This window comes from Macadamia integrifolia, chromosome 10, assembly GCF_013358625.1.
Source record: "Macadamia integrifolia cultivar HAES 741 chromosome 10, SCU_Mint_v3, whole genome shotgun sequence".
NCBI lineage: Eukaryota > Viridiplantae > Streptophyta > Magnoliopsida > Proteales > Proteaceae > Macadamia > Macadamia integrifolia.
In genome coordinates, this window is record NC_056566.1 from 28,599,845 (window position 1) to 28,623,419 (window position 23,575).

Sequence of the window (23,575 nt, forward strand, 5' to 3'; positions counted from 1 at the left end):
CGTGCTACGACCCTTCCCAACAGGGGTTAAGGTGTTGGATTACCATTTGGGGGGAAGCAGTGGTCGCGGTTGTCGGGTCACTGTGGTGGTTAGACATAACGCTCAGCAGGTCATTAGGACAGTCGGCAACCACGGTGGTATATTCAAGAGGGCCAATCGTACTGCTTTTAAATTGCTGGAGTCAGCACCTTTAATTTCAGTCATTTACTTTTCTGTTGAGAGCCGGTGGTCGGTATTGTTTTTACTTTTTGAGTACTCATGGTGGGCCTTCTTCGACAGCCATATGGGTGTATCGCGGGATGGAGTTCACGGCTTGTACCCAGAGTATACGCGCACTGTTGCTGTAGTAGCACTAAACCAAAGACTTAGTAATGTTGCTTAGGTGGATGTGATTTAAAATGTATTGCATAGCATGTAATGCATATGATTGTGTTTTGATGTGTGGACTGCTGTGTGGTCCATCTTTCCACTTGCTGAGCTAGTGAGCTCATCTCACGTGTGCATCCCTTTTTAGATGATTTTGCAGGTCATACATATGAGGAGCACGGGGTGGGTCCCACAGTTGAGTTCCCCGAAGAGGACTGGTGGGCCCCTGAGGAGTTAGAGCACGACACTGACTGCTCGAGCGAGAGTTGTGCTGCGGGACCGTAGTTCTAATGCCGAGCTGAGCTCCACTTTTGAGGCTGAGCTGAGCTCTACCATGTGATGCTGAGCTGGGCTCAACCCTTGATGCCGAGCTGAGCTCTAGCCTTTGATACCGAGCCGAGCTGTGTACTCTGATTTTTGATGGTTTCCTTTATGTACTTGATATGTGAATTGTACTTTTATTGTATAAATATCATGCCTCCGGGTCCACATGTATATAACTATTGTATCACAATTCGGGTATCAAGTATTATGGGAATCTTCACAGGTAAACCTAGTCTTCCGCTGATCTGATGAGCTTTTTATTAGTTGTGCGTATATTGTGGTGGAATACAGTATCAGATGATCCTGGCAGGTTTGGATTAATCGGTGTTAACCCGGTCACTGGCTCGGTTCAGTGTGAACGGGGTGTGACAGCTATGGTCTTAAGAATAATTCCATTTCTTCACAAAATCGTGATAGAAATTGAGTACCATATTCTGTCCCTTTATCAGTTCTCAGTCTTTTGATCTTCCTTTCTAACTTATTTTCAATCTCAGCCTTGTAGGACAAGAAAGTCTATTCTGCTTCATCATTCGTTCTAAGAAGGTATAACTTCATATATTTAGAATAATTATCTATAAAGGTAATGAAGTATCTTTTGCCACCTCTTGACTCATGTGATTTGAAATCACCTAAGTCACTATGAACTAATTCCAATAACCCAGACTTTCTTTTAACAGAAATATGAGGCTTTTTAATGAATTTAGCCTCAACACAAATGGGGATTTAAGGTTGCCATGTATAAAACATAGTTTGCATGATTTCTTTATGTTTGATGCACTGCAATGTCCTAATCTACCATGCCAAATATCATAAGAATCAACCAAATACATAGAATTCTTAGGCTTTTCATTGATAATATTACAAGCATTCAAAACAAATAATCCACCAGAATCATACCCTTTTCCCAATAAATATATTGTTTTTGGTAATAATAGCCTTGTCTACCTCAAATGATAGTTTAAAACTTGCCTTTCTAAGAAGAGCACTGAAAATAAGATTTCGCTAGATATTGGGCACATGTAATACATCATTGAGAACAATGGTTTTATCTGAAGTTAATTTCTGTTAAACTTGCCCTTTGCCAGAGACCTGAGAAGATTGAGAATTTTTCATAAAAAGTTGTTCACCTATTTCAACAGTTGAATAGTTGAAAAAGGCATACTGATCCCCACAGATGTGCTTAGTAGCACCTGTGCCGATGATTCATTCGTTTAGTTTTTTTCAACCAAGTTTACCTCTGTCACCGTGGCAGTGGAAATATTGGCCTCAACTAAGTTAACCTTAGTCTTTCTCTTCCTTTTCTGACAATCTTTCTTGTAATGCCTAGGTTTGCCACATACAAAATAGTTTCCTTTCTTTTTCTTAAAAGAAGTTCCCTTTTTGGCCTTTAAGCGTTTCTTGAACTGTTCATATTTTTTCGCCTAGACCAAATTAGCCTTAGATTGAAAATCTTTGGCTTTTTCGGTCTTGTCCTTTTCTTGGTTCTTTTCCTCAGTCTTAATCCGGATAATAATTTGGTTCAAATTTTAATCCTTCCTCTTATGCTTCATATTCATTTTGAAGTCACCCCAAGATGCTGGTAACTTCCCAAGAAGAGAGCCAACAATAAAATCATCGGGGTAAGACCATTCCTTTCTTAGCCAATATGACACAAGGATTTGAAACTCATCAATTGGGGCAGAAATGCTTTTGTCATCCCTTATCGTAAATTTAAGCAAATTTGCAACAATATATATATATATATATATATTTTTTTTTATTTTTTATTTCCTGTATCCTCCAAGATATATTTTTTATCCAATGCAGTCCAGATCAAATGAGCATTATCATAAGCTCCATAAACATGATAAAGCTCATTGGATAAAGAATTCAAAATACGATTCTTACACTGATACCTGGATCCACCTTTGCCTTTCGGCTATGAGGGTAGAGTCATCACTTGTAGCAGGTAATGGTGTGGTCAAGGCAAATGAGACAGATATTTGATCCAGAGCAAACAATATTCTCTATTTCCATCTCTTAAAATTTGAACCATCAAATGGTTCAATTTTATCAAAGTCCAAAATAATTCTTAAATTTTTCATCGCCGAAGCAAGGTTGTTGGCCATTTCAAAAAATCCAGTCTCTCAATAAACTGAAGTTCTATGGTCTTAAGAATTGTAGAAAAATTATATATTAGAATTGAGAGAGCACACTTATCTTTGGTTGTTGATGTCACACCCCGTTCTATACAAAACCAGACTGGTGACCGAGTTAACTCCTGTTAACCCAAAACCTTCCAAGATCACATGACATAGTATCCACGGCATAACATACACACACCAAGCAAAGTAGAATTTGTATTTCAACGGGAGTCTTACCTGTATCTGTAAATACCCCAATATTCTTGATACCCAAATTGTATTACATAATACATTTACATTTGAGCTCGTAGGCGTAATATATACACAAGAAATATAATTTAAACATCCACAGCACAAAAGGGGGAACCTTTCAAAAATAATAAAAAAGAATCCCTATATGGTATCAATGTTGCTAACTCACAATACTGTTATTGCACAGGCACTTGGCCCCATGCCCGAGATCTTCAAGGACCCACCAATCCTCGATTGAAAATTTCATGGTGGGTCTCGGCTCTAGCCATGGTTTTAAGTATCGATGCGTATCGTGTCGTATCGGCCGATACGTATCCGTATCGATAGGTATCGGCACGATACATACCGATACGCTATGGGGAATTTTGGGCCTCTTTTTGTGTATCGGCGTATTGTACGTATCGTATCGTGTCGTACCGTATCGGTATCGATACGTACGATACTCTACGATACGAACTTTTGAAAATATGAAAATTCCTGAGAGTATCGGTACGTATTGGTACCGTATCGGTACGTATCGAAGGTATCGTGCAGTATCGAGCCTTATCGTACTGTATCGGTACGATACGGCTACTTAAGTGTGAATTTTTTGTTGTTTGAAACAAACACTTCACACTCTCACCAACAGTTTTCTAGATTTTTTATATGTTATGTAAAAACAAGCGTTCTACAACTTCCATGGAAATTTTTGATTTTTCTCAAAAAAATATATTTTTTTAATTTTTTTATTCCAAAATTAATTTAAAAAAAAAGAAGAAAAATCCCCCAAAAAAATTTTTTTTTTAGAAAATTTAGTTCATTCAACTCTTAAAATTAATGTCATAACTTATAATTACTAACTACATGATTTCAAATGAAACCCACATTTTTTCTCCAAAAAAGTGAGGGTTTCAAATTTTTTTTTTATTTCTCAGATCTACTCAAATATATTGGTCCACACTTTGTTGATTTTTTATATGTTCTTTAAAAATATTTAATCTACAACTTCTATAAAAAAAATTAATTTTTCTACAATGAATGGAAGACCCACTATCATAAATATTTCGATTGAGGTAAATATTGTGCCTATATTTGACAAGTGCAGAATATCATCGTAGTTGCTCCTATTGAAGAAGAAGGTCCTAGCCAAGTATTTGAACCACCACGACACTCTTCACGGCACTCATCACAGTGGCAATGGCAATGAGGAAAGAAAAAACTATAAGAAACTCAAACCTCATCATTTTGAACATTTTTAACTCAATATATTTGTCTATCAATACGATACCCTCTATTTAAGTATTTATGCATTCTACATGTTATATATAACTTTTTTTAACTATTTTTTTATGCAAAAGTGTATAAAAATGTGTTCCCTATCCATTTATGTGCGTATCTTTAGTGTATCTTAGCGTATCTCCGATACGATACGATACCCTCCGATACGTATCTTAATTTTGACCGACCGATATGGCGACCAATACCGATACTTTAATCCTTGGCTCTAGCTCTTCGGTCGGATAACCTGTAAGATCAACTAAAATGGTGTGCACGTGGGATGAGCTCACTAGCCCAGTAAGTGAAAAGAAGGACCATACAAGTATGCACAATACAAATGAACCAATATGTGTGCAATTCATTTATTATCTTAATCCACCTAGACAACAATTCTAAATCATAGGTCATGTATTACTTATAACCATAGTGTGCGTATGCCCCGGGTCCAAGTCACGAACCCCATCATGTGATACGTCCATAGGGAAAGTTAATGCTCACCTAGAGTGACATTAAAGTAAAATGCTCACCTAGAGCGACATTAAAGTAAAATGCTCACCTAGAGCGACATTAAAGTAAAATGCTCACTCAGAGCAACATTAAAGTAAAATGGTCACCCAGAAGACATTAAATTAAAAACAGTATGATTGGTCCTCTTGTTACATTACCAAATTTACCCCTAGTGATATACCCAACACCTAAACCCGTGTTGGGAAGGGTCGTAGTACAAGGATATGTCTTTTCTAACAATATGCTCCTATATGAAACAGTATGACTGCATAGTGCCACTGTGTCTCATTTCACGAGCCACCAATGCATTTGTGTCTAAGCCAACTACGACATCTAGTCTAACAAAACATCATATTGAATAATTTAATATCATCTATCTCATATCACAAAGCAAGAATAGGCATTAACAACTAAAGATATCAACATGCCAAATCATAATTGAATTTCATAATGCACACGTCAATGCATGCAATGGCATTCGTGGATGACTAGTCTACACAATACTAATATGATGACATGGCTAGTCTACAACCAGAATGACATGATGCAATGTTCTCTTTACACTTACCTCATTGGGTACAACGATCACCTCCGGTACGAGGAAGATCCGACGTGCGATGATGTGAGTTCTAAGAACAACCTATCATAAAAGAGTTGTGTTTATTATGCCTCACATTAGGGTCATAAACAATGAGATATGATGATCCTAACATACTTAAAATCACTAGAGAAGGTAGCCTAATAAATTTGGGCCCAATCAAAATTCGAGAAGTCATATTGGTAGGTCGATCAGCGGGTAAGGCACCCACCAGTCCTTACTCGCCTGTTGATCCAGGAACACTAAATAGATCGACTGGCAAGGTACCCACCAGTCATTGCTCACATTTCCAACTAGCAACTCTGTTTGGACCGACGGGCCCGATCGCCCACCAATCTTGCTCGTCGATTGAGCCAGCAGCCCACCCAGGATAGGCTGGCGCTGGATTGGTGGGTCCCATCCAATTCTAGGCACCCACCACTCACAACCGAGATTTTGTTGCTCTCTCCCATTCTTTATCCCGCTTTGAGGAAACCAATATAGGTCGATTTGATGACATTTTTCATAAATCTAAAGCTCCAAATCATGATTCCAATATAGATGTAAGGTGGATCCAAAGTCTCAAGCGTGGATCACTAAAAAACACCTCAAAATCCCAAATCTTCTTTTTAGCTCAAGAAATCAACAAATGCTTCACAAATTTGCAAGTCTTCCTCTAAACCCTTCATAAACAACATATATAACCTTTATTAAACCTTAGATTTACATTCTCAAGAGAAAACAACAAGATCCAAAGGATTTCTACCCAAATCGAAGGGTTTCACTTAGGATTTTATAAGGTTACGTGGACTCACCTCAAATCGTAGATCTCGAGATGAGGATCGTTAATCCGGTGTCGGATTCAAGAGATCTAACCCCGGTGACGCACAACGATCATCTCTTTCCTCATTTTCTTTTCCTTCCTCTTTCCTCTTTCCTCTTTCTTCTTTTTCTCTCTCCCCTTTACTTTTCTCAATTACCATGTAAAATAATAAATGAGGTGAAAGAGAAGTAATAAATGTTATTTAGTGGGGTAAAATATCTAATGACCAGAGTGGTAGGTCACACTGGTGGGTCCGACCCTCCTATGACCCCCTACCAGTCTGTCAAAACTTAATCCAAACATTGGGATTTTTGATGGGGCTCTGCTCCGACACGTATTTCACTCTCGTAATTGATTAATAAGCGTATTTGACATAAAATATGGTTACGTACATTTATTATGCGTAAATGGCCTCGTGATACATGCAAATGCACGGTTTGGGTATGCAAACTTCACTAGGCACTGACTCCAACTCATTTGGCCAACCTGAGTTCAGAGTCACTATTGCCATCATGTTCCATAAGGTACTTGAATAAGCTCACTAGGGTTCAGGTCCTGCAAGACCAAATCGAACCAACTGAGAAATTAGACGAGGTTTAGAAAGTAGGGTATCACAATTGAGCTTTCAAGTGATCTTCGAACCATGAACTCTTAGGAATCCTCTAACAAAATATGTTAGCAGAATAGACTAGTTGAGTTGTGTCACTTGACACTCTCCTTAAAACCATAGACGCCCCCAATGGTGCAACAGGGTGAGTTACATATCGGCCTTCAAGATGAAACAACCCAATAACAACCCTAGTAGTTGTGCACTCAACCACTAGACCCCTTCAAGTACTCCAAAGTTGTGCTCAAACTAAAGATAAAAAACTTAAAATACACTTCAGTAGAGACACTCAAAATAAGAGTAAAACAAGATCTCAATCCTCACAATACACCATAACTTGAGTGAACTTTTGTAATTGATCACTGGTATATACAATGCCTAGAGATCCCCTCTATTTATAGAGAAAAGAGATGTATCAACTTCTGATTGTATCAAGTTGATGTGTCATCACATACCACAGATGGGCTTATTTATTTTATTCTTTTTGTAGAAAGAAAAAACATAATATATTAGATTGCATATAGAGAGTTTAACAAATAATTAGGGTTCATGATCACAATTCTCCTTACATAGCCTCAAGGGCTATATATTTCAAAAGGAGAATGATTTTGTTGTTAGCCTATATACAAAAGGTTGGTTTAGACAAAAATTATCAATTTTCAAAAGAAGGGGAATCTCTGTCCAAGGCTAGTATTGTTAGTATTTTTAAGGTTCCTCAGCTCCACTGTAATGCTCCAGATTGCATCCATCTCCGATCCTTCTCCCTTAGCCTTTTTCATCCCGTATAATAGGTTCCTTGCTTTTGCTTCTGTATCATTTCCTGCCAACATGTAGTTAACATGGAGTAAGAAACATTTCCTTTTTGTTATAAGAGTTGCTGTCCAGCCAAATATATTTTTTAGTGTAATTAGTTATCCCTGTACAAAATAGAACTATTTTAGAGAAAATATGGAGTGTTATTGTCTGAGTGGGCCTAGGGTTGAGGAAGTTCACCTGCTGCTCAAGGAAAATAGGGGTATAATGAGATGCCAGGGATTCTACCTATCGAAGAATAGAGTAGGGGTTGGGCTTTTAATCTCCGAGGATGAATTGACTCCAAAATGTAGTAGCACATAGATGGACTTATTCAAGTATATGAACATTCCATGCCTTTGGGTTGGGTTAAATAAGGGCTTATGATTAACCAAAAAGGTTCTCACTTGCTTCCACGGATGGTTGAACAAACTTGAAAATCTTCCTGAGTGATACTTTGACAACTCACAAATCATTGGTCGTGGGCACAAAGGCCTCACGTCCAGGCATCTGTCTTTTTCCCTGAAGTAAAAATCATAAAAAAAAAACATAGACATGCAATATCTTCTCTTCTCCATTTCTCTTCCCATCGATTGTTGAAAATCTATTCAACCCTTCCTTTTTTCATTGGTAGTTGAAAATCCAATCGAGAGTGATTGCATTTGCAAATAATTTTTAACGAGAAACAAGAAAGATTCAAAAGAAGTGACTCACATGGACAAAGATGGCTAAGGGCGGGATTCTCCAAACGGGTTGAAATGAAAACCTTTCTAGGAAATGTAGCATACAATCATCATTTGAATTGGACCAACAATTATTTACAAACATAGTTGCAGCTGGACAATGTGAAGAATTAAAAAGAGGGAAATGACACAGGTGTTCTCATCCCTTTGTTCTTGCAATACTGCATCTGAGAAATGAAAGAGTTGAAGGGAGGAGGTTCTTGAACCTTAAAATTGATCCATGACTGGTCTTAGATTGTACCCCGATAGAAATTTCAAGAAAATCCAAGCGCATCTTTGGGATGAACAATTGCAAACACTTATTCTCTATCTTCTTGAACCTGGTTTTCGTACCAAGAAGAAGAGAACATGTTAAAGTTACGAGACGAGATGAGGTTTGATTCTCCTCTTAGTTCTTTTTACCATACCCTTTTTAGGGGTTAAATTTAATTAATATTAAATGTGAAAATTCAAATGAATGAAAAATGATTTCAAATTGGAAAATCAGATTGGATTTTAATGTCCATAAAAGCATAGTAGATTAGAATTTAGTTTCAAACAATCATTTTTAGTCTCTAATTTTTGCTCTTGAATTTTGACAGAGCAACCGTATTAAACACGTACCGTATAATTGTTGTACGTGTTTTGTTGCACCAAATTTTTTGAAACATATTATTACTATATGGTCCATTTAATTATCGTATGTATTCGTTCCTATATTATTATCGTTCCCAAACTGACTAACTATGGGTGGGAGTATTGATGCACTTTTCTGAAAAATAGTGATTCCAAGGTCGTTTAATTGCTTTGGATTGGAAAGTAAACAGACAACCCAACTTTACAGTTGGCTCACGTGGCAAGCGGTTTCTCCCACCCCAGCTTCACAAAGTCCTACCAAATTGGTAGGATTTGGTGGGACTTTGCTGGAGACTGGAATCTGCAATCTCTCTCTCTCTCTCTCTCTCTCATCCCTTCCCTTCCCTTCCCGTCCTCGATCCGTCTCTATCTTTTTCCGTGAGATCTCTATAACTCCCCGTAAGATCAAAATGAACCCAACAATAAAACCTCACACAGACTCATTGACCCATCCTAAGGCTTTCTTTGTTTCAATTGTTCAGATCATTCGATCAAGTTACAATTTGTGGTCTAAGGATTCTCCACAGATCTGAATCGGAAAGTCCGATTTGATCTCTAAATGTAATTCCTAGTGAGATCCACCTATTTTGGCCGCTTTCAATAATAGAAGAACTCTTCATGTGTATTGTCGTCTGGTCGATTTCAAAGACGGAAAGGACTGGAGGACTGCTTTTAGCAGACCTCAACTAGCAACCCAATCCATAAGGTTGGATCCACCATCTCCGCGGACTCTCGCCCCTTTCCAATTTGAAATCTCAAAGGAGCTAGACATTGGCTTCTTCTTCGCACTCACCGGTTGATGGCAATACGTTCACGACAAGCCTTTTTGGAACGATCTTGTTTCCCCTCTGCAGATTTCTGAGTTCCAATCTGTGTAAAGTAAGAAACAAAACAATGCTATTGATATGCAAATCAGTTTAAATCCAATAGACCTCGAAAAAAAATTGAGGAGAAAATTGGTAAATAAACACTATTATAGCGACGAACTTGAAAAGAAAATTAGGTCATAAATTTGAGGTAGACGACGATGAGTTTATGCTCCCCTCTCTCTCTCTCTCCTTCCACCCAACCAAACGAAGTGGGGTGGAAAGCGATAACAATTTTTCCCCATTTTTCCGTCGTTGTTCTGCATTCCACCAGTACGTGAGACCCATGTGTCATACAATTCCACTCCCAACTCCCCTCCAAACAGACGGGCCGTAAAGGGCTCAACTAGTACATGCTTAGATAACATACAAAAATAAATTTTTCTTTTTTTTTTTGTTTTTATTTTGGTAGGAAAAGGGAAAAACTTCACACAGTTCAAGGTTGAGGTCTACTCATACTATCCCCAGAGGATGAGACTACCAACATTAATAGGAAAATAATCCTCTATTTTTCTCATTCCTGTTTTTCCTTGTTCTGCTACCTACAGAACACGACACATGGATAACTTTAAGACCAACGTACCGGATGTAATAATCGTCACCCAACCTTGACCGTTGATCTTAAAGTTGTCCACGTGTCGTGTTCTGTAGGTAGCAAAACAAGGAAAAACAGGGATGAGAAAAACAGAGAATTTTGATCCGCATCAATATCGCTATACCATAATATGGTCAGCCAACCAAGGGAAGACATGTGTTAGAAAAGACTAGGACTACGAGAAGCTTGCCATCCATTTCTGATAGAAGACCACTCCTCGTCGGTTCCATGCTTCTTAACCACACCTAGCTGATTTAGAGACACTATACTTAAATAGCTTCATGTGATCGAAGCCGACATCTCATATGGTCCCCTGAGTAAAGTCTAGTCGTCTCTAGATCAACCAAGCATGCTCGTCTCCATTCGTACCTTAGAAGGTAATAACCTCCATCAATAAAGGGATTGGTCGGCTCCATCTTCCTATCCCATAGATGCTTGTCTACTTCAACCACATGTCCCACTAAAGAGATGCGTCTTCACCTACCGCTTGCCACCTAGACTTTATGGCTAACCATAGGGTAATGACATTCGTAATCGTGTAGACGTAATCACGGTTAATAATTATTAGAGCTGGATTCAACCATTATGAGATCTGCCACCTCAACTAGGATAAGGACCAGTCCACCAATGATGTTCGAGTTTATATAAGCAAGGAAAGTGACTAGCCATCAATGAACGGGAGGACCAACCACTATGTATGAGGGAGTTAGCAAAAATGAGGGTAAGATACTTAGAACACTTTGGGTTCTTCAACTCTTTCTTCCTCTGTGATCTTCTTTACTGACTTTGGCATCAGAGCATCTCTCAGAGCAACATTCCGGGCCAATTTTCTTATTTGTTTATTATAGGCCTTCACTGAAAGGAAATCTGCAATAACAAACACCATGGTCCATAGGTTTCCCATTTTCTAAAGGTTAAGAAGCCGGTTCATCCAACAAAAGAATACCACCATGATTTAAAGAATTGGTTCAGAATCAGCTTATGACAATTTTTTTTTTGTCTTTTAAGTGATTAAAATAGCAGAAAATCAGTGAAATTTACCTTAGCTAGATCTAAAGCAATTGGGTAAAAAACTAAAAGAAAAAATAAATTGACAATTCTTGCTACTTATTTTAAATTCTATTTTCTAAGGTTTAAGCTGATTCCGACCAATGGAGGCCAACAAATGAAAGATTTATTAGTGCTTTTCTATTTCATTTTCTAAGGTTTCAACTTATTCCGACTAATTCCAATCTGATTTGAATTAGAGAGATGGAAGCTAATCTAGTGTCAACTTCCGGGTTTAATCCTTATATATCAGAGATATAATGGCCCTGGAAGTCTATTGTCTGCCTGTGGGGGCAAGTGCATGAGTTTGCTTAGTAGTATGTCACATAGGTCAATATTGTGGTGTAAAGTTGTATTAAAGGTGTTGGTTATTATTATCTTGGGCATTAGATTTTTATTTATTAAACGTAATGGGATTATGTTAAGCCATAGTGGAAGAGAAGAATTATTGTAGCCAATCGGTATTCTCCCTAAATATAAAGAACACCCCAATGCACAGGACTCCTGCTGCTGAAGGGTCAGAGAGAAACAAATATACATAGCCTTATCCCTTGTTTCGCAAGAGAGATTGTTCCCTCTTTAAATATCTTATTATTAATATAATTGTTTGATTGAATAAATCGATTCTAATAATTTCTCTATTTGAGAAAGAGATCACATGACTCCCTCCATAGAGCCAAGAGGTGGTCTACCTCCTCATTAATCAAAACTACCTTTTTCCTATTTTCACCCCGTATCTCCACCCTATCCATCCAAAATTTTTGAAGGCAAGATATCCCAGATTTTCTATCATTAACCACACCACGCTGAAATTTGGTATCTGAAAAGTTCAGTGTCTGTTTTTCAGATATGACAGGCTTGGGTGCCCAGTGGCCTGGTACTGACTACTGAATATGTCATTGCTATTTTGTTTCCTTCAGAACAGAATTATTGTAGAAGATGCCTCATATTGTTTCAATTCCAGAGGATAATAGAAACCCATTTTGGTGCTTTTTGGAGTGGAATCAGACTGCAGAGCCTCCCATCGGACCAAGGATTAAAGTATCGGTATCGATCACCGTATCGGTTGGTCAAAATTAAGATACGTATTGGAGAGTATCGTATCGTATCGGAGATACACTAAGATACGCTAAAGATACACACATAAATGGATAGGAAACATTTTTTTAAACACTTTTGCATAAAGAATTTGTTAAAAAAAGCTATTGATAACATGTATTATGCATAAACACTAAATTGAGGGTATCGTACTAAAAATTCAAGGTTTGTAGTTGTCCCATAAATGTAAAATCCTTGTTCCCAACCTTGATTTCCACTTTAGTTAGAGAGAAATATGGCTGACAGCAACTTTGGAACAAAAACCCTTTAAAAAATCGTGTTTTTCTGAAAAATTACCCATCTTGGCCATTATATGACCATAGCGCACGGTATCGGTACATACCGATACTCACCGATACGTATCAATACTCACCGATACGTATCGATATATATCGATACTCACCGATATGTGCCAATATATACCGATACGTACCAATACATGTCGAAACGTACATTTTACCTCAATTTTATAATTTTCATAATCGTATCAAGGCATATTGTATCATATCGATGAGTATTGATGGTATATTGATGCATATCGGTATGTATTGTAGGATATATATCGATACGAAAGGATTTTAAAAATTTCATGTATCGTATCGGTGTGTATCGTATCGATTGGCTAAATTTAACGATACGTATCGAAGGGTATCGTATCGGTATCGGAGATACTTAAAACCATGCATCGGACTGTGAAGTTCAAATCATTCATTTTCTAGTGGCAGACAACATTGCATGCTCCGCTCCAAACTGAACATTTTACAGCCTATTGGATGTCTTCTATGCATTGTACTCATTCCATCTATCATCTCTTGGTGGAATCAGTTTTGAGTGATTAATATATCAATGCCACAAAGGATGCAATGATGACAAATATGAAAAACAGAGAGCAAAACACAAAAACCACATTTATGCTCTCTTGTGATCCATTTATAATCTGAATGCTGGTTAACAATTTATTGAAAGAAGAAACAAAATTGAGATAAGACCTATGGTTTATGATCATCATGAATATAAACCAAAACACCAAAAGAAACAAATTTGATGGAAGAATTCTACATTAAGGATGTTGGCTGGAATTTTAGTTCCCCGTATACACAAGCCATATCATTTTACTTGTGATTTGGTGTAACTGTCAGCAGCCAATGACAATGATTGTATAGAAACTGGGAAACCTGGGCCCATCTGCATGTAAAGATCACCATTACTAGCCATTCAATATACCTGAAGACTACATACATATATAGACAACTACGATACCAAAAAAAATAACATGTAAGGAGTAGAACAGGAGACTTTAGTACGAGTGATGCAAGAAAGGCTAGGAACCACTAATCTCACAAATAAGAGGAAAAGGGACAGGTAGAGTAAGCGGGTCCTAATGTGGACAGGTAGACCCCAGAGTTCCACTGCTTGTATATAAGATTCCTAAACAAACAAGTTTGCCAGTGACAGAGTATAGGTTTGAAAATACAGGACCATGGGAGAGTGCACAGTAGTCGTCAGAGTATCATAGGCATGAAATGACAAACATAGGGATGCATGCCAATACACGAGGAATATTTAATTTAATAAAGGTTTGGAATTCAACAAGTGGCTAATCCAGACATGTATTATCTACCCAACAGTTAAAACTGCAACATCATCATTCCACATGGCACAATGAGGACGGGCTGCAGGCTGTGAGAATGGGTGTTTCCCAAAGAAAAATGTATATTAAAACCACATATAATGATATAGTCATGGGAAAAGGTTTCCAGCACAAAAAATGCCCAAAGTCAATCAGGCCTAGTGACTATTATACACCATATGGAGTAATGATTTGGACATTCAGATTTTGGATAGGTATGGAATTCCCCGGTTAAGCCATGCATCAAGGTGGCCCATCTCAACTGTATAGCCCACTACAAGAGGGTAAATGCTTAAAAATATAAGTAATTCTTAACGTTTATAATATGTGGAGGGCACAAGACTGGGTTTTTTTCTCTCACATCTTAATTTGCTGAATCAAATTCAGATTGAACTGGGTTTATATCCAGACAAGCTACTTCATTGTTGGTCTCTGGTTTTGATTTTACAACTCTGGCATTAACATATGGGATGTAGTTTTCCTGGCTGGGCAAGTCCAGGAGGTATCTATGGGTGGGAACCTAGTTTCATAGTTGATACGGCATCTAGGCGACCCAAGATGTTAGAGGGGGATTGGATGGAAAATAACACCAACAAGGTGACAAAGGCGACCAAAGCATGGCACACCTAGACGCGTTGACAACTATGCCTAGTTCTGACATTTGCCAAGTGAGGCTGAAATTTTGTGAAAAGGTAGACATGAAGGTCCCCTGCTCACATGTCTAGTTTCAACCTAAATGGAGTAATCAAGTGGCAAAATAAAAGCATTGAGAAATTGCTTAGACTATCCAAAGGGCGCATGTTAATACATCGTAAGCTATATGACTGAATTTGTGCCTGAAATTTAGGATGCCACCAACCCAAAACATTACTTAGATAACTAACAGTCAAAACTGCCACATCACCCTTCCATGTGGCACAACTAGGTGCGCTTGTCATACATACCTCTTTGATATCCCATCCAGGATATTTTTTGACTTATACGTTTCCTTTCATTTTTTTAACCTTTTTCTTATTACTTAAAAAAAATAAAAACTGAGAACAGTTTCTGGCCCTAGGCATCCTCTGTGGTTTTATGGATCAGCAAAAATGGATTAAACCTTGATTAAGAAAGGGAATAGGCTTGACTCCAAGTAAAACCCTCAGTACAAGAAAGATGACAGTGTCTTAGTTTATTTTGTTACCATCATGATGACCTCTCTAATGGTGGATAGGTGGGTTGATGCAGACAAGTCACCTAAAGGGGTTATTTTATTCGAAATAAGTCTTGGGTTGGGTAATGTATGTGTTGGGCCTTTGATATCATCATAGTTATTAAGGCGTCACTAAGGCGATGCCAAGGCGTTAAGGCAGTATGGGTAGGCTAAGGCAATCATGCTGTTTATGGGTTTCATGTAAGGCAACGCCTTATGACCAAGGCAGACACTTTTTATGTTTTTGTTTTTTACTCTTTAATGTATTAACACATATTCCATATATTTTGTTGTGATTGGCAAATCTATGGAATTCTATACACTTGACTATGGGATCAAGTCTATATAAAGTCAAAAACCATACTTTGGATGAACAAATCACAAATTGCAAAATCTTTTTCGCTATTTTCTTCTTCGTTTGGCAAAACTAGGGCACCATTCCTTCCTCCGTCGATTCCGGCTCCGATGAGTCTTCCTCAGGCCATTCCGACTCTGGCAAGCTACTCTTTTTCTTATTTTTCTTCTTCTTCTTTTTTCAGTTCTCTGTTACTGAACATAGATCTCTTTCTCATCTTCTTTTTCTTCTTTTTTCTTTCTAGTCCTCTTCCCTTAATCCTTTCTTCTCTTCCTTCATTCTTCTTCTTCCCGTTCTACCAAGACCTCCCTTCTCTTCTTTCATTCATTCTTCTTTCCTGATTTTCTTTTCTCATTCCAGCAATACTGACCTTAGTTGCAGCCCTAATCAGACTAACAAGAATAAAAATATAGTGGATGACCTTAGGCACTCATTTTGGAATCATAGAGGTAAGTATAATAAATACTTACATATTTGAACAGCCTTTTTCTTTATATTTCATAATTATATTATATGCTATGATGAAGATGACCTTACTTAGTTTATTCACCTTATTGATTTTTTTTTCTTTTTAATATTTTTATTATTTTTCATATATATATATATATATTTAAATTTTTATGAATATCTTGCATTTGTTTGAATCTTTAACCTTTACTTAGCATATAAGTAGAATTATATAATTTTTAATATGCTATTTGTGCCAAATAAAATGGTTACATAAAAAAAACAACACTAGAATGCTTTATTCGATAAGCCTTATGCCCGCCCTATTGCCAAAGTGCTTCGAAAGACCCTCAAACGCCTCGATCGCCTTAATAACTATGGATACCATGTGTATTCATTGTAATGGGCCACTTTCATGGGCCTAAAATATGGTACAAGGTAGGCATATGAGATTAGTAAAGTGAGTGTCTTTATTTCTTTATTTTAATTGTTATTAATTGTTTTAGCTAGGCTGGATCAGGATTCTATAGATCCAGTCATGTTTCAAGTCATTTCTTTCATTATTTTAGGTCATTTTCTTTTATTATTTTAGTTTCTTAGTCAGTTTATGTTACCTTAATAGTTAAAGATTGGGTTAGGCCTTTCCTTTTAGTGTTTGAGTCTGTTTTCGAGTCTTCCATATAAGTTTGTAAGGGGTTATGATGCAGTTGCACGATGGACTTAGGAAAGAAATATCTTTTGATTTGGTTTTCTATTGTTTTAGAATTAATTTCCTTTTAAATTAGCTAGCTTCTAATTTTAGAATAGTTTCCATTTTCAAGTAGTTTCCATTAATTGTTTGATTTTTCCTTTATATTAGTCATGTAATAGAGAAGAACTCAGTTTGGAGATTTTGAAGTTATATGCTTATGGCTACCGTGAATGCTTCCCTCTTCCCTATCCCTCTTTGAAATCCTTTTGTCTTTCTTTCCCTCTTGTTCAATCCCACCATCAATTATCCTCCCTCTTTATTTTCTGTTTAGCTTTTGTGAGAGAGTCGGAGGAGCGTGATTGAAGATCTAAGACCAGCCACCAAGTTCAGGTTGAAGTACAGAGACAGGTCCAAGATCGATCACCATTATCAAGGTTTGAGCTACAGTCGACCTTGGCCAGAACTCTCCAACCAGTCAGCCAAAACTAAAGCCCTTTGGAGGGTTTCTTAAGGACCACTAGGGGGCCCTTCGACCAGAATAGCAGGACCATCCAAGGCCTGCTGAAGCAACCGCAGGAAATCTCCTTCCTGCATGCAAGATCCTTCTCTGTCCAGATCTGGTCAAGTCCTTCGATCTCTTTGTTGCAGGCTACCCCAAGTTGAATCTATTGCTTTGGGAAGATCAGGTTGTGGTGATGATTTGCTTGGAATAGCAAACCCAGCCGACAGGTATCAACAAGGTTCCTTTCTTTTCGTTTTTCAGTCCTACCACCCCTCTGTGAGTTGTCGAGAGGTTGAAGACAACCTCATAAAGTGAAGGGTTTGTTTTCTTTACCTTAAATTCCATCAATACCCCTCTCTTCTTTTATTATTCTTAGTGGACTTATTTTATTTCTTAGTTCCAAGTATACCCCTCCCCATCTTGAACGTGGCTTTCCCTTTTGAGAAATCTTCTTATGTTTAGGTTTTTTTTAAAACCTTGGTTTGACCGTACTACCCTCAATTTTATTTCCTTATTATCTCTTGTCCTATCTTCTCCCTAGTTCCTAAATTACCCTTTTACTAGCATATTGTAGCTTGGCCTTTAGTTCCATCTAATTACAAGTCTGCCACTCCCTTCTAAAGTTCTATTTATTTACAAAACTGCCACCCTCATTGGAAACTTCAGCTTAATTACAATTCTGCCATTTAGTTGAAGCTTTATTTCAATACAATTGTTATTGGGTGTGCCTTTGTTTTATTGAGTGTTTAAGTGGGCCCTAAGCGATCCGATTTCAGCCCTTGGGATTCGGATCCGCATCAAGTGGTATCAGAGTAAATTTTTCTGCAATTTTTTAACTATGACAGGTCACATCACCAATGCTGAGTTGCACAAATTGTATCGCGAGTTAGCCGAGAACCAACAGAATACTGATGCTAGGCTTGAGAGGACTGAAGCTAAGTTTGATAAGTTTATGGAAGAGATGATTGCCTTTATGAAGAGGTCCGACAAGCGAGCTGAAGAAGGATCCTCTACATTACCTCCTCAGCTCAACACTTTACGGATCGAAGACACACCTCAGAGGCAGCAACTTGATCCAGTTGTTCCCCAGGATGTTACCCGGCAATTTTCTGACAGAGATCAAAGTTGAGGTTCCCGAGTTCAGTGGTGAAAGGGACCTGAGGAATTTCTTGACTGGCTTACCAAAAGTGGAGAAAATTTTTGCGTATAAGTCTCTTCCAGATGTGAAGTGTGAACTCATCATCACCAAGTTTATTGGGTATGCATGTTCATGGTGGGATGACGTAATCCATGCAAGGTTTGTCAGAAGACTTGGACCTGTTACCAATTGGGAGGTCATGAAGCAGATCCTGACTGAAAAATTTGTTCCTCTTAATTATGAAAAGGTAATGTTCCATAAATTACTTAACTTGCAACAAGGGAACAAAGATGTGGATTCCTACACCCTCGAATTCCACAAACTGTCATCAAGGTGTTGACTTCAGGAGACAGACCAGCAACGAGTGATGCGATATATCAGTGGGTTAAGTACTGAGATTCGACTTGAGTTGACTAACAATGATTTCAGGTCTGTTGATGTGGCAGCAACTCATGCTGAGACAGCTGAAGAGAAGTCCATTTATTGGAAGGGTATGCTCAAGACTTCTTTAGTTTATAGACCTCCACCATGTATGGAGGAAAAGAAGCCCGAAGCTCGCAGAATTGAAGAGAAAAGGTCAGAGTTTAACAAGGATAGTGTTGGGGTGAAGAATATCATATGCCATAGTTGTGGCGAGAAGGGTCACTATTCCAACAAGTGTCCCAACAGGACTCGTTCTGTGAACGTAGCAGAGAAGCAGCCGACAAAGAAGAATGAAGATGAATCTCATTTATATCCTTATCCCCTCGAGGACGATTATATTGTCGATGATGAAAATGAGGATGTAGAAGCTCATTCAGCTAGCCTTTCATCCTTTTCAAATAGACTAGTTGATAAGGCTCCTCTCTTCAGACAGAAGGGTACTCTTCTGCACGGCTCCGACCCTACTGATGTTTATGTAGTTGTTGATACTGGGGCAGAAGCAAATTTTATATCTGCTGAATTTGTTCGAGCACATAACCTTCCACAAAAGTAGCTTTTCAAGAAGATTCGCGTGCGAGGTTTTGGACCCATAGCTCGAGAAGAGGCCACTGCAGTTGTTCGAGTACATCTACAGTTTGGGCCACTACAGTACCATGTCACCTGTTTGGTCACCCCATTGGCACACTGCGACATTCTTCTAGGGCGACCTTGGCAGCGACATGCAGGCATTCTCTATGATGGTGCACGGAACACCATCAAGGTGAAGCAAGGAGGTCGTTGTTGGTGTATAATGTCTTGTATTCCGTCGCAGTTTAATCTAGGGAGTACTGGTGCAACACCTAGACAGGCAGGACAACGGTCCCGCTAGCCGGTTAGCGGGCCGTGGGGGTTGCAAGGGGGGCAGGAGCCCGCAGGGGGTGTAAGGGGGCGTAGCCCCCGCTCGAATTTTTTATTTAAGGGCAATTGTAGTTTAATCTGGATTAGGGTTTTTTCGCTATATATTTGTAGCGAGGGTTTCTTTCTCTGTAATGCAAGCAATACTGAGAGGTGTGAGGACGAACGTTGTAACCCTATTCTCCATTGGTGTATAATGTCTTGTATTCCATCGCAGTTTAATCCAGGGAGTACAGGTGCAGCACCTAGACAGGCAGGACGGCGGTCCCGCTAGCCGGTTAGCGGGCCGTGGGGGTTGCAAGGGGGGTAGGAGCCCGCAGGGGGTGTAGGGGGGCGCAGCCCCCGCTCGAATTTTTTATTTGAAGGCAATTGTAGTTTAATCTGGATTAGGGTTTTTTCGCTATATATTTGTAGCGAGGGTTTCTTTCTCTGTAATGCAAGCAATACTGAGAGGTGTGAGGACGAGCGTTGTAACCCTATTCTCCATTGATAGTGAAGCAGGATCTCATCTCACTGGGGACGTAGGCAACCTTGCCGAACCTCGTCAAATCCGTGTGCATTGTTTGTTTTGGTGTTCCATTATCTTCTGCATCGTTTTAGGGTTGCGTTTCTACAATCGTATGTACTTAATGAGGTCACACGCATTATCAGACATGCCACGTCGTCGACTGACTCCTGCTTTAGTGACATGTCAACCTACTCTCCCTCCTCTAAGTGTTATGTTCCCATCTTCTGCTTCGAGATACGTACCACCTCATCAGCGAGCAACTTACAAGGGTATCTTGGGAGCACGACCTAACTCGACGGAGTCGAGTTCTTTTAAGACCGGGAGAGCTGATGCAGTTGCACGATGGACTTAGGAAAGAAATATCTTTTGATTTGATTTTCTATTGTTTTAGAATTAATTTCTTTTTAAATTAGCTAGCTTCTAATTTTAGAATAGTTTCCATTTTCAAGTAGTTTCCATTAATTGTTTGATTTTTCCTTTATATTAGTCATGTAATAGAGAAGAACTCAGTTTTTGGAGATTTCAAGTTTTTTTGAAGAATTTTTGGGTGTAGAACCATGACTGCCGACTCTTTTTTCCTTTCTCTCTGAAATCTTCGTATTCCCTTTTCCTCTTCGACCCCATCTTCTTCCTTCTTGTCTTTATTTCTGTTTGTTACACCTAGCTGCTGTCGGATAAAAATTGTCTGAAATTCTCATCTTGTGCAATTCTGTACAATGCCCCCTTAGGTGATCGACACGTGTACAACTCCAAATGAACGGTCCAGATTCAAATACCACTGACACAACCTTAAACCAGTGAGAAACTAACTTGAACCAAACCATTGGAGAACAAACCGATTTGATTCATCATTTTGAAATAAAAGCTGAAAGAGTTTCTCTCTCTCTCTCTCTCTCTCTCGACTCTCCCTCTTTGTTACTAAAAGCCCTGACCCTCTTTGTCACCAAAAGCTCGGACCTCCTCTCTCTCCTCTCCCTGCTCTCTCGACTCTCTCTCTGTTCGTCGCTCGACTCCACTCTCTCTCTCTGTTCCTCGCTCAACTCCACTCTCGACTTTCCCTTCCCTTGAGTTCCTTTCCTTCAAACTCCAATATACTCACGGGGACCAAGAGAGTGAGTGCCAAATTAATAAATCCAAACAAAGAGGATGTGATCCACATAAACACTCATTGGAGCCGACGACCTCACTGAACTAAACACCATCGGAATCCGGCAGATATAACAAACAAGTGAAACAAGAACTAGAATTCCAATGTCTGAAAAAGTAATGAAGATAAAGAAAGAAAAAAAAGAATGTTTCTGACGCACCTCTTCTGGGCTTAACATTAGCTTTAGTGGGGGTAAGAGTGCTGTGTTGAACCAATTTCGTTTCGGATCTCGTCTTTTCTTCAGTGAGGAACAAAAAACCATCAATATCCTGAACTGAAATTCGGCCTTCGGTGTAGATATAGGGATCGAACAGATGAGCCAATCATCTCCAAATTTCACAAACCCATCTACTTCTTCGGCCACAACCTTGTGGGGAACCTTCTCACCGCACTATATACTCTCCGGGACGAGATGGTAATATAAGATCTGCTCCGGGTCAACTGGTCTGTTTATGGCTTCGACATAGCTTCATCGTTTGGAGCCAAAACAATTAGAATGTAACCATCAGACACTAAGAGAGAGAGATAGAGAGAAGCTTAAATCTAGAACCGCCGGAGAAGAAGGTGCAGCAGCCGATCAGAACATGCAGCAGAGATACCTCAGTTCCCTCCTTTATACTGCAACTAAACATAATCAAACACTAGAAAACTGAAACCAACTCCTAAAAATCTCATCCGATGTTTCAGATCGCCAAAAAACAACAAAAAGAAAACAATTTATAAATTAAATTATTACACTACGAAGGATGAATAATTTACCAGATCAACATTCTCGTTCTTAATTTCCTCCAAACTGATATTGCCCATCTTCGCCGATGGAAGCAAACAAACTCAACAATCAATGGAACTCACACAGAGAATCAAAACCAAAAAAAGAACGAAAAACTTAAACCTAAATCGTTAAAGAAGAGAAGAAGCTACAAGCCATGGCCGATGAGAAGCCTCGTCTCGTTTGAACCGGTTTGGTTTGAATCTTCACAAGGCCGGTTCAATGGGCCTCTAACCAGGTTTTGATGAAAATTCAACCAACAATTAATCCTGGCTGTTCATTTAAAGTTGTACACGTGCCGACCACCTAAGGGGGCATTGTATAGAATTGCACAAGATGAGAATTTCAGACGATTTTTATCCGAAACTTTGTCCCAAATTTTTTTTAGGTGGGAGTGTGACTCCTGCACCCAGACACATAGCACCATGAAAAGAAAAATGTTCTGTTCTTTCGTGCACTACCAAAGGTCTCGCGTATGCACAGAAACCACAATCCTTCTTAGGAAACACGGTTTAATTTTGTGTTATTTCTCTCCTTTTCTGTTAAGCACTTTTATTTTGCAATTTGAACCAAATAGCCTACACAATATTTAAGTAGTTTTATTATCCAATTCTACCAAAGAAAAAGTTATATTTTGCAATTCATTTGGCTTTTTTATTCAAAATATTTGTTTTTTGACTTGTATTACAATCTGTAACAACTTCAATTCGGCCATCATTTTCTTTTCCTTTTTTATTGAAGATTTGATGGACGTATTGGAGAAGTTCAGAACCGGAAAAAACTTCAACCCACTGTCATTGACTTGAGATATTGGAAGAAACCAATGGAAGTCCTTGATCTGTATCATGTCATCCTCTAAGTCTATGAACTGAAGCGTGGAGTGGAGTATTACAGAGCTTCATTTCTAGTGATGGAGATTTAAAACAACTGTTAATTCCAGGAAAGATAAATAGAATTTTAAATAAGAATTCTAAATTTGGATTAAATCGATTGGAACTCTGTAAAGTGGAAACATGTAGATGGACTGATCGTGGTTTAAAAAACGGAATGGTACCTATTGCTAGATTGGAACAGTATCAGCTTTCATCAATCCCGGCTCCTGACCTTTTCTATCCGTTCCACATGTATGAAACTGTATCAGCTTTGATCAATCTCGGATCTTGACCTTTCCTATCCGTTCCACATGTATGATTAACTGTAAAATCATAGAAAAGTCACTACCAGTTATGTTTTTTGGGTGCAATACATACCAGTTATCGGTTCATTGGAACTTTGAGAAATAATTAG